Source organism: Toxorhynchites rutilus, chromosome 3, assembly GCF_029784135.1.
Source record: "Toxorhynchites rutilus septentrionalis strain SRP chromosome 3, ASM2978413v1, whole genome shotgun sequence".
Lineage (NCBI taxonomy): Eukaryota > Metazoa > Arthropoda > Insecta > Diptera > Culicidae > Toxorhynchites > Toxorhynchites rutilus.
The window spans coordinates 271,022,809-271,037,833 of record NC_073746.1 but is presented as its reverse complement, the minus strand read 5'-3'; the positions used below and the strand labels follow the sequence as shown (position 1 = coordinate 271,037,833).

The 15,025-nt window shown below is 35.8% G+C and overlaps 1 protein-coding gene across 1 annotated transcript in view; it reads right to left on the bottom strand.

Annotated features, from left to right (window-relative positions):
- Nucleotides 1-15,025, bottom strand: part of LOC129777502 (uncharacterized) — a 49,095-nt gene that overhangs the window by 32,199 nt on the left and 1,871 nt on the right. The window lies entirely within an intron of this gene.

The window sequence follows — 15,025 nt, the reverse complement described above, 5'->3', positions numbered from 1 at the left end:
TTTATTTGTAACGAAGAGAATCTATGACAAAAATTTTGAAGCATTCTAAAATAATATTCGAAGTGGTAAACAAGTGGATTGCATAACATAATTTGCGTAGTTCTACGTCGAAAATATGCGGTCGTATCCTAGATACAACCTCTTACAATTTTTTGCTATCTTTCAGCTTCCTTCTGTGCGTTTCACTTCGAGAGATTTCATCAAGTAGCCGTTGTACCGTTCTGAATCATATTTCGGACACTTTGTTCTAATATCTTGAAATGCTTAATGCACTGGTGATAGAACTATAAAATTAATATCACAATTGCTTCTTTAGAGTAATCTCTTGGTTTCACTATCATTTCACATGAAAACAACATTTGAATTATAACATAATCGGCAGAAATCTTACAACACTACTCATTATCGTTTGTGTTTGACGTTTCCTTAGCGTGAGCACGTAGAATTTACCCGTTCATAAATAATTAAATTTCTCCCGTGTTTCATCAGTTCTCATCATCGTTAGAGTTTACTGTGATTGCTTGGTAAATGTTTCGCAGTTGACTCTAGAATATAATCAAGTGTAATGGTGTAATAATTTTCGTCCAAAAAATTACGAAATAAAGTGTCCGAAATTTAAATTCAATCTGTCCGAAATTTGATTTAGTGTCCGAAGTTTGATTCTTATTCGCTTCATTTGAAAAGCATTTTATTCGATGATTTTTTTTATGTTTTCAATCAAATGGGTACCAAAGTAGAGAGCTTAAAAGTATATTGATCTAATATATTGAAAATATCAACCAAATAATACCTGTGCATAAAGTTTAGATCTGTTTTCTGCATCATATGCCTTAAGCGTCCGAAATATGATTCAGAACGGTATTAACTTTGATTCTTTGATTGATAACTTTTATTGACGCAAAAGCTTCTTTCTTCCGGTTTCCTTGTCTTCTAGATAAAGAGAATGAAAATTGAAAAAAAAAACTCGTTGGATTAACTAGCTCGACATTTTTATTGATGCTATTCCTCATAAACTTGTCGCATAGCCTAACCGTTTCCTCACGCATGTTTTCATAAAAGACATTTGGTGTTAATGGAAATGCGTTATCAACGTTGGGGTTTCCATACAAAAGAAACATCGCATCCCAGACGAAATTTCAGGATTTGTCTGTCGTAAAATTTTGGCGAGTTTTTTTTTTTGAACCCATCCATCTTCGGATGAACCGTGTAAAATATGCAACCCGAACCCAAATTCAAAAGTTTTTCTTCTTCATTATGAATGTCAAATTGTAACTCGCGTAAAACGACCAGTTTACGTTGGTGCTATCTAGAATTGAACGATCTTGGATCGATATTCAGAAGATCGATCTTGTCCTCTCCGATTTCCGATTTTTTGGATCGATTCTTTGTACTCCAAAAAATCGTTTGGATCCCTTTCAAGGTTGTTCAATTAGTGGTCGTAAATTTAGAAGATGCAGTTTTGTAAGTTTGGTCATTATGAAATAATCAAGGTAACTTTACAAGATAAATGCCCTGGAAAATACAATTTCTTGAGCTGTCAAATGTGACTGTCATGCTCAGAATCAAAATAAAATGCTATTGGTGTTAAAATAGATATGTGCAATGTTTATTCCATGTTTAGATAAAAAACGACACTTATCTATATAAATAAAAATGTAAGGCAAAATCTGTTGATAAGCGGAAAACCCGAAGAAGGGATGGTCCGATTTTAGCCTCCTGTATTTTGTTGTATTCGTCTCTTCCCGTAGATCAATATAGTGGAGAGAAAAATCCGAAAAACTTTCGGAAAATCCTAAAGGAAGGTCGGAAAATTCGGAAAAATGAATTCCCAAATGTTCGAAAATTACATCATCATAAGCGTTGTTAGTCCATTCGATTTTTGCGCTATCGAAACTGATCTTTGTTCGTAAGTGGAAATGGATTTTCAGTCGAATTAACGTATTTCCATATCTTATATCTATACATAAAAATGAAAGGCCAAATGTGTTGGTAAGCGCAAAATCCGAGGAAGGAATGGTTCAATTTCAGTCATCTATATTTCGTTGTATTCGTCTCTTCCCGTAGATCAATATAGCGGAGAGAAAATCGGAAAATTCGGAAAATTGAATTCCCATATGTTATACAAATTAGCTAAGCGTTGTTAGTCCATTTGATGTTGACGCTAACGAAATTGATTTTTGTTCGAAAGTTTAAAAGGATTTTTAGACGGAATAACGCATTCCTATATCTTCTATCTATATAAACAAAAATGGAAGGTCAAATGTGTTGGTGTGCCCTAAACCCGAGGAAGGAATGGTCCGATTTGAGCTGTCTTTATTCTGTAATATTCTCGGTATCAAATAGGTATTTCATGCAACGGAGAAACATGTAATTTCCAAATGCTCGAAGAATCTTGAGCTAGAATTGGGTTTGAAAATAATTTTATATTATAAGGACGAATTTTTGTAGAAGTACTAGACAAATTATAGTAAAAGGAAATTGTAAAGGGTCAAAGGGTAATCAATCAATGAAGAGTTCAGTGATTGGACTCACTAACGTTCACTTAGTAAGAAAACGTGGATGTATGAAAGTATTAAAATCAAAAAATCTATTTTGGGCGGGACGAAGTTCGTCGGGTCAACTAGTATATAATAAAATAAGTAGAAAAATGGAAAAAAGGTATTCGATTTTTCAAAGATAGATGCAGCGAAGATCGATTCTTTTGAACCGATTTTATCAACGAATCGATCCCTACACCGTTGAGAAAATCGATTCGCCAAGATCGATCTTTTCCTAAAGATCGCCCCATCCTGGTGCCATCCATTGACACCAGAAGAAGTTTGTTCAAATACAGTAGAACCCCGATTATCCACGTAATAGTATGGCAAAGACACTTCGGATAACAAAAATAGCGGATAGCGCAATGAAGGACTAAAAATGAAGTGTATACGCAAAAAAAAAATAGGAGTGGGTTATATATGTGATATAACCGCATGGTTGACGTGGGACTACCGTTGGCTTAATAATCATTTGTTGTTGAAGTCTAATGGGAATTAGTGATAAGCAACGTATTAAGTATACGACAAATAAGAAGAAGCGGGGAGTCAATTTTTGCACCAATTTAGCGTGATCCCTTGCTTTTACTTTCATTCTACTGAATCCTTTGCCTTTGATACAATTTAGAGCGGCAAGAGCAAATTTCCCGAAAATTAATTGAAAAACATTTAATTTGTTTTCGTTTTCATATAAACTGTTTGGGACCTGATCATGAGTTTTATTTGTTGTTTTCTTTGGTTTTACTTTTCGTTATAATGATGGTAGTGGTGATTCAGAGACATCCAAATATTCCGTAGAACAATTTTCTATGTTGAAATTGTTGTAGTATAACGTGATCAACTCGATGTCGATTTCTCAACATTTCCCAGGTTAAAGTTTCGTTTGTTAATTAATTGGACGTGCAAGTCAAAATCGAAACTGAGTGCGTTAAGTTCATCAAATCAAGCAAATTGGCGGTTCGAGAAGTACGTAAACGTAAGAGATCCAATAATTTCAGAGGGAAATGTAATATTTTATGACCGTTTGACAATTCTTCCGTTCACATATTTTGGTAGTCCTAGGCATCACACCATACGCAAAAAGATAGTCATCAAATTTACTTGTAACGAAGAACATAACCTATTATAATGCACGAATTGATCTTACATGGTATTTGTTTAAATTCTTTACTTAAAAAGCAAATACATATGTTGAATTCAATTAAATTCGAAAATTGTTCCGTTCAATCAGTAACTTAATCAATACAAACAAAGGATAACTAACCCAACGGTAGTCCCACGTCTTTTTTTATTCCAACGGAAATATCTTTGTATGGAAGTGTCCTACAGGAACGTTCTAGGAATTAAATTAAAGCTGTTTGACAAGATTAATTGAATTTGCTATTGAGTTGGTTAGCAGGAAATTGTGTTGGTCTACAAAAAGTTTGAAAAGAAAGAGGAAGAAATCGATATTTTTATTCTTCCCGATATTTACACACCCAGATAAAAATATGTTTGTAAAATAAAAGGTGTACCGTTTAAAATCCGCACACACAAAATTCACTCTCAAAATTCGAGTTTTTATCTGATTATCAAGTTTTCATTCATTTAATTCATTTCGGATTTATATCCGAATACACGAACCTTGGTCTTAACCCCAATCATAAGATTCTGCACGACCTCAGAATCGACATGCCATGCTTTCTTCATTTCTTCTACATTCTTTACCACTTTAGGTCGTTTTAGATGTCGTCCCTTCATAATGGTCCAGTATTTTTCTATTGGACGCAGTTCCGGAGTGTTTGGAGGGCTCAGATCTTTCGGCACGAAATCATCGTGTGTCTTCGTGTAGCGCTAAATTCGGCCAAAGATCGATGGTGCTTGCGGTAACGAAAGGTGCACTCCGCCTTCCACAAATACAAATCGCTTGCCAAATTAAGAACTTCTTGGCGAACTTCGACGTTTTCTGTACCCGGAGGTTCTCGGGAACATCTAACATATCCTTGGCAGTCACATACAGGTTTCCTGGAATCTGGTTAAAGTTCGCCTTCACATATGTCTCGTCATCCATTACCCAGCAGTGTATTTTCGTTAACTGCTGTTCGGACAACTTCCGGGCACGCCTCTTTGCAACAGTATTCTGCTTTTCGTCCCGGTTTGGGGATTTCTGAACCTTAAACGTACGTAGTCCAACTTGAGTTTTGATATTCTGCACTAAAGTCTTTCTCATATGCAACTTTTTAGTCACACCTCAAACTGAGGCGTTCGGTTTCCGTTTAACACGTTCGTTGCCCAATACGCCGTTTTTGAGTTTCTCGAGGGGCCCAATTTGCGGATGAATTATTGAATGAAGATCAAATTTAGTTTGTGTACAACTTTGACATGATCTAGTGAATTTTTTTCTCTATTTGGAGACGAATTGACAACAATAGCATATGCCAAAGTCATATTATACGGGTTTCGCAAAAAACTGCAGTACAAACCATCCGTACTATAAATTGATTAAAAGTATAGTATAAACTTTATATTAATATGTTTATGACTTTATTATTTTTCTACATATCCTATAGATACATTTAGGTGCCTATTCTGTCAAATTCCTTTTGAAAATCATATTCAATTTGGACGAGGTAAGTGTCACCCATATCTGGGTGACGGGGCGACGAAAGTGTTAAAGACCCCAACCACGCGTTTGTGATCGTTCTCGTTGACCTGACGGCTTTTTTCCGGATCTTCGCTTCCGAGCAACAGTCAGACATTCTTCGAACCGTTTTATGACACCAGACACCGTGGAATTCACGATTTCCAACTTTTTTCCGATGGCACGATACGACAGTTCCTCATTTTTGAAATGCTCGTGCAAAACTTTTTCGCGCACGCACTATTTTTTCGTCGCCATTTTGAAAACTTTTGTGCACCTGATGAAATCACCTCACAGAATGTAAACAATAAAACATGAAACTATGTCTACGCGAAATTTCAATTAATTTTATCCAACGGATCAAAAGTTAGAACAATTTGATTGTTTGCGGATTTTGAAAGGTACGCCCTTTATTCCAGAACTTGAAAGTTGGAGCTTCAAAATGAGGTATATCCCATCTTCATGCGATTTTTTTTCACGAAGTAAGGCATTTAAAAAATCACCTTAAAGGTTCGACTCCGCACTCTGTTCCTCTATTTTTTTGTCGAGTGTACAAGCTGCGAGTACTTTTGTACCTGGGGAAATCGGAATTGCAGATATATGCAAGCCGGGAGCACTTTTGTTCCTACATGCATATATGCAGACAGGAATGTGTTCCCCACACACGGACTACAAGAGTGGGTACAAACACAACGCTTTCGCTCGATTATGAGTCTCCGTGGGCAAAGCAAAAGAAGAAGAAAGTTCAGGTATTCAAAACGGTATTGGAAGATATGCCTTCATATCTACAGCTAACTGAACTTCTACGCATACTGTTTGATGTTCAACACGTTGACTGACAGTACAGTGGAACTTCTTATAGAGCTTCAAAAAATTTGTCAGTGAGACGATGGCGCTTGCTCTTTTGTTTTGGTCATAGCTTTCATATTACCCACTGGTGCACACGACGTTACAGATGGATAGTTTAATGATTTCTGCATTGATAAAACATAGTTTGCATGCGGAAATATCTTTATTTCGCGTTTATACCTCATTTTTAGTCGCATATCGCGTTATCTGCAATTTTCGTTATTCGCGGTGAACTAGCTCGACTATTTTGCGGATAGTCGGGGTTCTACTGTATAACATATGACAATAAAGACAACTAATATAAGCATATAAGTTTATAAGCATTCCCTTTCGAACAAAAATACCGTCTACTACAAAAAGAAACGATGGCCCTAACACGTTTAAAAATGTCCATAGAGTCGCTATAAAACCGTGGCACTCAACGTGTTAAGCAAAATGTTGATTACCATTTCTTGCGATAACGTCGATCGATTCAATAATATGCATTCAACATGCGTGTCAAAATCGAAACTGAGTGCTCAAGGCTCATCAAATTCATCAAATCAAGCAAATTTGCGGTTCGACAAGTACGTACACTTGAGAGATGCTGGATAACTTCAATTCATTTCGGTACAATGATCGTATGACAATTCTTCCGTACACATATTGTGGAAGTCCATAAATGAATGAAAAGATCAAGGTATCATGCCATACGTGAAAGAATAACCAGGGTGTCGACTCAAAACTCGAAGAAAAATTCCCTAATATTCCCTGATTTTCCAGTAATTTTTCAGAAAAATTCCAGATGTAGACTAGTAATCAAATTCTTTGCTAATACTTTAGCTATTGTTCCTAAGATATTTAGTTAGCTTAAACAATGAAATATAAGAACGTCTGTCGATATCTTTCAATGAAAAAATTGTTTGTGATTTTTAAATGAGTTGAACGACGACAGAGAAGTGTCGTAAAAGATAAAAAAATAGATTTATTTATACAGTTCAAAGTTCTTATGAAGGAGCCTTAAACACTAGTAGAGTATGAGTTATTTTCATTTTGATTCGGATCAATTTCACGAAACTATAATAATTTAATTTATTTTCAACTGACTCAGCAACGTTAAGCATCAATGAGCCGTGTTTATGTATAGGGAAAAGCCTCTGTGAGTAGAACTATGCAAATGTTCTTTCTCATAAAGGCATAAAAACCCTATGATTTTTTCAAGAAATAGAACAATATAAATAATTATACAACAATTCATTATGAAATATAATTTAAGACTTCTTCTTGAGGATTTTTTATAAAGAAAACCACCTCCTTGAAGATTGCGAGCAATTGCGTGCAACTGAGTATTTTTGAGTTCTGAGGAAAATAGTTGAAGAAAAATGAAAACGTTAATAACCATATATTATTGATAAATAATAAAAATATTCATAACAAAAAACAAAAAGTGTCTGACTCAGCAGCAGAGCAGAGAATTTATTACATGACAATGGTGTTCATCTTCAAAATTTTGAACGATATGCTGCCTCGATATTTGTGTGATCGAATTGAAAGAGGAAGTGATGTTCATAGATACAATACAAGAAACGCGAATGATGCAAGAACACCCAACTTTATGTTTAGTAGGTCGCAGAACTCGTTGTTATATAAAGGTATAAATTTCTTCAATTCGATGCCCAGAGAAATTAAACGTGCGGCAACAATGGCAGAGTTCAAGAAAATGTGTATTTCACACGTAAAATCTGTTTTGTAAACAGGTTTTATAATTTTTCCTAAATCATTCATTTATGTTTGCAATTGATAAAAATTAATAAAATTTATTTACAGGTTAAACTACCATGTTCGTACTGATGATGATGATTTTTTTTTGTTTTGTTCATGTATATTGTAAAAAAAAAAGTAATAAGCGTTGTCTACGAGAGTTTGAGCCTCGCGCGCGTTTGGTCGGCCTGGACTATGTTAATGGAACACTGGCAGAACACTGATATATAATGAAATTTTTATGTGGGTCTGAAGTGGAAACTGGAATGGGGATAGCTCATTCAGAATTGTCGTAAACTATCTTATCATAAGATGGTTATATCGAGTATTTGTGAATGTGGCAGATCTCTATCATGTTCTAAGTAGACACTTTTAGATATTGGGTTCGATTCCCAATCTGTCAAGGATCTTCCCGGGTTGGAAATTTTCTTGACATGCCTTAAAAAAACTTTGGGTCTGAAGTTGGGATTATCATTATGATAATGTCGATAAGGATAGGACCATTGTTTTTCTTTTAAAGTTTTTGCCTATTTATGATGTTCGATTAATAGAAATTCATGCCTGCAACAGAGTCAGTTCGCTGTTTTGTTTTATAATACTGATATCTTAATTTGGTTAAATATAAATATTATCTATTAGATAAATCGGCCAGTTCAAACCTTTGTAGGGGTATGAGGTGGGTCATCATCATCATCATCATCATCATCATCAAAAAGTTGGAGAAGTAAACGATAATCAAAAATAAAAGAAAAATATACACATACTCATACTTGAAAGTGTATGGATTTGAGGAAGTAATAAATTAACATAATTGCATCGAGATTACGAGTAGCCAGAACGTCACGGATAGAAACATTGAGTGGCATTCCCTTTTTGCGAAAATTTTCTATTAAAGATAACCTTTTATTTTGAAATTCAGAGCAATACCATACAATGTGATCAATATCGTGGTAACCTGTACCACAAATACATAGGTTACTATCACTGATGTTAATTCGAAAAAGATGTGCATTCGAGGAATAATGATTAGACATGAGTCTGCACACTACTCGAATGAAATCACGAGAATAATTATATCCTTTGAACCATGGTTTGAGGGAAACTTTAGGAATGATAGAATACAGCCACTGACCTTTATCACTATCATTCCAACTTGTCTGCCAACATTGAAGTGCACGTTCACGAGGAAAATGGAGATATTCATCAAAAGTAATTGGCCTATGAAATAACAGTCCATCCGTAGCGCCCTTCTTAGCAAGAAGATCAGCTTTTTCATTTCCTGGTATCGAACAATGAGAGGGAATCCATACAAAAGTGATATTAAATGATCTACTTACCAAAACACTTAAAAGATGTTGGATTCCAGACAAGAAATACGAAGAATATCTAGACCTTACCGAACGAAGTGCCTCTAAAGAGCTGAGACTATCAGAAAAAATGTAAAAATGTTCAGGGGACAAGGTCTGAATATGTTGTAATGCAGTGTATATTGCAGCCAATTCCGCAACAAACACCGAACAGGGTAAACTAAGCTTACGGAATATGGAGAAGTTAATATTAAATACCCCAAAACCTGTGGAACCATTAAGACTAGATCCTTCAGTAAAAAAAATTTTGGATGAGTCAATATGTTTATATCTTGACAAGAAAATTGCAGGCATGACTATTTGGCGGAGATCACTGGAAATACCACTCACATAAACTTTCATTGACAAGTCAAAATTAATAGAAGGATTGAACAAAATTGAAGGAATGGTCTGGAAACCAAGTAAAGCAGATGGGCTTTCCAGGGTCAGAAATTCAAGATATAGCGACATTCGCTTAGATTGAGTGCCTAAGGTTAGCATTTTTTCAAAGTTTGTTATCACTATCGGATTGAGTGTTTCACAACGTATCAAAAAACGAAATGATAACTCGAAAAAGCGCACAGAAAGAGGAAGGATACCAGCTAAAATTTCTAGGCTCATTGTATGTGTTGACTGCATACATCCTAGAGCAATACGCAAACAGCGATATTGGATCCTTTCCAGTTGCATAATATGAGTACGGGCAGCGGACCTGAAGCAAAAACTTCCATACTCCATAACAGATAGAACGGTTGTTTTATACAACCTAATCAAATCGACGGGATGCGCCCCCCACCAAGTCCCTGTTATGGATCGGAGAAAATTTATTCGTTTCTGACATTTTTGTTTCAAGTAACCTATGTGTTTACCCCATGTGCCTCTAGAATCAAACACAACTCCTAAATACTTGAATGACGGCGAGTGCCTAATTGTTCTATCCAAAAGTTTAAGTTGCAATTGTGCGGGACGGTGTTTTCTTGAAAACACAACCATTTCTGACTTTTCAGAAGAAAACTCAATACCCAATTTACAAGCCCACTCAACCAAATTATCAAGAGAAATCTGCAAGGGATTATACAGATGAATACTGTCTTTGCCTGTTACCGACACTACACAATCATCTGCATATTGTCTCAAAGTACAGTTTCCTGATAAACAAACATCGATGTCATTTACATAAAAGTTGTAAAGGATTGGACTAAGACATGAGCCTTGAGGAAGGCCCATGTAGCTAATCCGTAAAACTGACGAAGAACCATGGGAAAAACTCATATGTTTTTCACGCATTAGGTTAAACAAAAAACTATTTAATTTTGGAGAAAACCCATTTAGATGAAGTTTTTCAAAAAGAACCTCAATGGAAACTGAATCAAACGCACCCTTGATATCTAGGAACACTGATGCCATTTGTTGCTTACTACACAAGGCTATGTCAACCTCTGATGAAAGCAGAGCAAGACAATCATTAGTTCCTTTACCTCTACGAAACCCGAACTGCGAAGGTGAGAGGAGGTTGTTGGATTCTATCCAGCTGTCTAAGCGACATAGAATCATTTTCTCTAATAATTTTCGAATGCAAGAGAGCATTGCAATTAGTCTATAAGAATTATAATCAGACGCAGGTTTACCAGGTTTCAGAATAGCTATAACTTTAATCTGTCGTCTTTAATCTGTGGCCACTCATGCGGAACAACGTTCTGCTCAAGAAAAACATTAAACAATTTTAACAAACGTTTCTTCGCATTATCAGGTAGATTTTTCAATAAGTTGAATTTGATCCTATCTGACCCCGGCGCCGAATTGTTACATGACAGAAGTGCAAACGAAAATTCAGCCATACTGAACGGAGGCGCAATATCATCAGATGTCTCCAAGAAGGGAGGTGGAGCAGGTGCTGAGTCTGGACATATCTTCTTGGCAAAGTCAAAGATCCACCTTTCAGAATATTCAACTTGTTCATTTGAATGAGTTGAATTTCTCATTTGTCTGGTAACTCTCCAAAGAGTGCTCAAGGAAGACTCTCGGGAAAGCCCATTCACAAAATTACGCCAATAGCCTCTCTTTTTGGCTTTTATGAAGCTTTTGAATTTACGCTCCAGATAAATGTAATTGTCGTAACGTTCGCAGGAGCCTGATTTACGCCAATTCTTGAAAGCATTCGATTTTTCTTTATAGAGATTTGTACAAACTTGATCCCACCACAGATTAGGAGAACGTCTGCGAAACGAATTCCCAGGAAAACGTTTCGTTTGGGCATCAATAGCACTGTCATGAATTAAACCAGCTAGAAAATTATATTTTTCTAACGGGGGTAACTCATTAACTAATGCCACTGATTCTGAAATAATTGAAGAATATCTCTTCCAATCAATGTTTCTAGATAAATCATGCTGAACATTTATAGTTTCAGACGATTTAGAATAATTTGAAATAGAAACGGTGATCGGCAAATGATCACTTCCATGTGGATCTTGGATAACCTTCCAATGACAATCTAATGATAAAGAGGAAGAACAAAGGGATAAATCTAAGAGACATGCGCGGCCTGATGAAGGAGCAATTCTTGTTATATCATTCATTATTTAAAACTGACATGTTGAATTCATCGCAAAGATCATAAATAGAATTAGCTCTTCGATCATCAAAAGATTCACCCCAGCCAATGCCATGTGAGTTGAAATCTCCCAAAATAAGATGAGGTTGTGGAAGAAGCTCAATTATATTCACAAGGTTTCGATAATTAAGCATTGTACTTGGTGGAATATAAATAGAAGAAATGCACAAATCTCTACCCTTGATGCGTGCCTGACACGCAAGAATTTCAATTCCTGTGACTAAAGGCAGGGGAATCCTGTAAAATGGATAACATTTTCTAATACCTATGAGAACTCCTCCATAGGAATCATCACGGTCTAAACGAATAATATTGAAATCATGGATGTTTAATATATTGTCCGAACGAAGCCATGTTTCAGATAGAGCAAACACATCGCAATTCAAAAAATGGAGCATTTGCTTGAAAGAGTCAAGTTTTGGAAGAAGACTTCTACAATTCCACTGTAGAATAGAAGAATTCTCTGACTCATCCAATAAATTAGGCATCGAAATTAATGAAGGAGAGGAGGGGCCACTTTGCAACCATTTGTTTAGCTAACTGACTGATAGTAGGAAGCCAAGCAGAAATGAGACATTTCAATGAATCTGAAATTCCGAAAATATCAAAGATCCATCTAACAATTGAAGAAAAGCAAATACCTCCTGAAAATGATTGGGGTTCAGGAACCGATCGAGAAGCAAATCTGGGATGACTTGACAATTCAGGGAAATGAACGTCATAGTTAGAGGATCCCCAACCAGGAGGGTTACTGTTGGAAGGAGCAGAAAAATTAGAAGAAGCTTCTGGTTGATTAGAGGATAATCCTTGGAGGCTTGGAGGAGGAAGTATTTTTTCTCTTCTTGGTTCTTCCCGCGATTATTGGATCGAAAGTAGTATCCGATTCATCATCCTCTGATAAAGCAGAGAAACGATTTTCTGAAATCTCGGATACCTGAGCTGCCTTGAGTATATCAGCAAAGGATCGCTTAGAACGATCTTTAAGTGACTGTTTAAGTTTAATTGAACGGGATTTGTATTTTGGACAGTCTTTAACTGTGTGAGGAACACCTCCACAAAGAATGCATTTATCAGCATCCTTGTTGCAAATACTTTCATCATGATCGACTCCACACTTAGAACATTTAATTTTATTGCAACAGAAGGTTTTAGTGTGACCTAACTGTTTGCAATTAGTGCATGACATTATTTTGGGAGTAAATAATCGAACTGGAAGACGAAGCTTATCAATGAGCACATAATTTGGAAGAGCTGTGCCCTCGAAGGTGATTCTAAAAGAACCAGATGGGAAATATTTCTTCTCGTTGCCATCAATTATAAATGAATTCAGCGATCGAACTTCTAAAATTTTCACATGAGGAAGTTTTACATCATGAAAAATACCCTCTGCTTTTTCGAAATCTGCTAGTTGGAGAGATTTTTCCGAAACCACACCATCGATTTCAACAATGTGTGCCGGAATATACACTCGATATTCAGCAGTGAACAAAGAATTATTTACAACTGCGTTAGCGTCTTTACAATCCGAGAGCACAACACGAAGTTTGTCTTTATTAACTTTTGTAATCTCCAAGACACTTGAGTAATTAGATTTCAAGTCTTTACAAATTTGGGTCACTCTTAACGGTTTCCCTTTGGGACGGAAGAATACCACCCAACGATTTTTCGATGAACCCGAAACGTTCTGGTATTGTCGTATTCGAGAAAGATTCTTGGGAGGAATATTCTCAATGATTGGATGTTGAGGAGAATTAATTAGATTTTGAACCGAACTGAGTGAAACAGAATCAATTGTTGGCTGTGTTGAATTTAACTGTGATTGTTTTTTATTTTTCTTCGAAGGACGAACTTCAGAAAAACAATTACTAGGAGAAGCTACGATGCTCATATCAACATCGGAGGGTTCGTTCCCCTCCATTTAGATAGAATTGTGTAATAAAAATGAGAGCAGAGAGAGCATAAAATGCCTAACACTCACAGAAAATAAAACTATTATTTTTGTATATATAAAAAAAAATAAAATAAAATTAATTAATTAATTAAGTAACACAAAACAAAAACTTAGCTGTTTTATATTTTCCAGCGGCAGGGAATCTTCAGAAATCCTGCACCAAGGTTCAATACAGCGGGAAGCTTCACACACACCGAAAAACACTTGAAAATTCAAAATTCGTATATCTTCTTCGGGGAATTCCACTCGCTAAACAAATGGCTCCAATAACTTCACAACTTCTTCGAGAAATAGTCTTCAAAACACTGAAATGACCTCACGGCTTGCTGATGTAATAGAATCATTTCACGAAACTGTTATGATTTTAACGAAACACTTTTTCTTGCAATCTTTCGGGCTTCTGTGCATTTTCCAAAATTTTCTTATTTATTATTATAATTATTTTCTTATTTTCAACTTTCCTTGTCTCCTAGATAAAGAGAATGAGAATTTTGAACTCGTTGAATTAACTAGCTCAACATTTTTATTGATTCTATCCTTCCAAAGTGAAGCATACCATCGTAAACTTGACGCACAGCATAACCGTTTCCTCACAAATGTTTTCTTAAAACATTCGGTATAAATGGAAAAGCTCTCTAAACGTTGGAGTTTCCACACGAGAGACAGAAGACCATTTTGGTTAAAAAATTCCGTAAACCTATCATTTCCAAAAATGCTCCAGTCGTTTATTTTCCGGATCTTAGTAAGCAAACTTGTTGCTATTTTTGCTATCAATATTGTTTTAGTGTTAAGTCTGCTGGAGCTCCACTGATACGTTCAAAATCCGTCAAATTTTAAAAAAGGTCACTAGAGTCAACAGTCAAAAGTTTCTCGAATCGTTTTCCAGCTATTTTTTAAAATCTAAATCAATGGCGGCAAGATCAAGGACATAGCAATGCTTTGAAAGCTTTAAAAGCAAAAGCAGAGCTCCGCATCCCAGACGAAATTTCAAGATTTCTCTGTCGTAAATTTTTGTCGAGTTTTTTTAATCCATCAATCTATTGATGAATCCGGAGCTACCCAAATTCAAGAGTTTTTATTCTCCTTTGTAAAAGTCCAGTTGCAGCTCGCTTAATATGATCAATTCACGTTGGTAGGTTTGTTGGTATGTTTGTTAATCTCTGATGCTTGAGAACGCTTCAAGAACATTGACGTCATGTAACGATTTACCACATCCATTTATTCTTCATCCCAAAATCTGATATTTAGATGCAACTGCAGCCTTTTCGTAGTCTTGTTCAAAGACTCGTCGAAACCAACGACAAAATATATCTTACGAAGTTTCATCGAGCTCAGAATTCTCAGCTTTAGAATTCGTGGCAAAGTCTAACA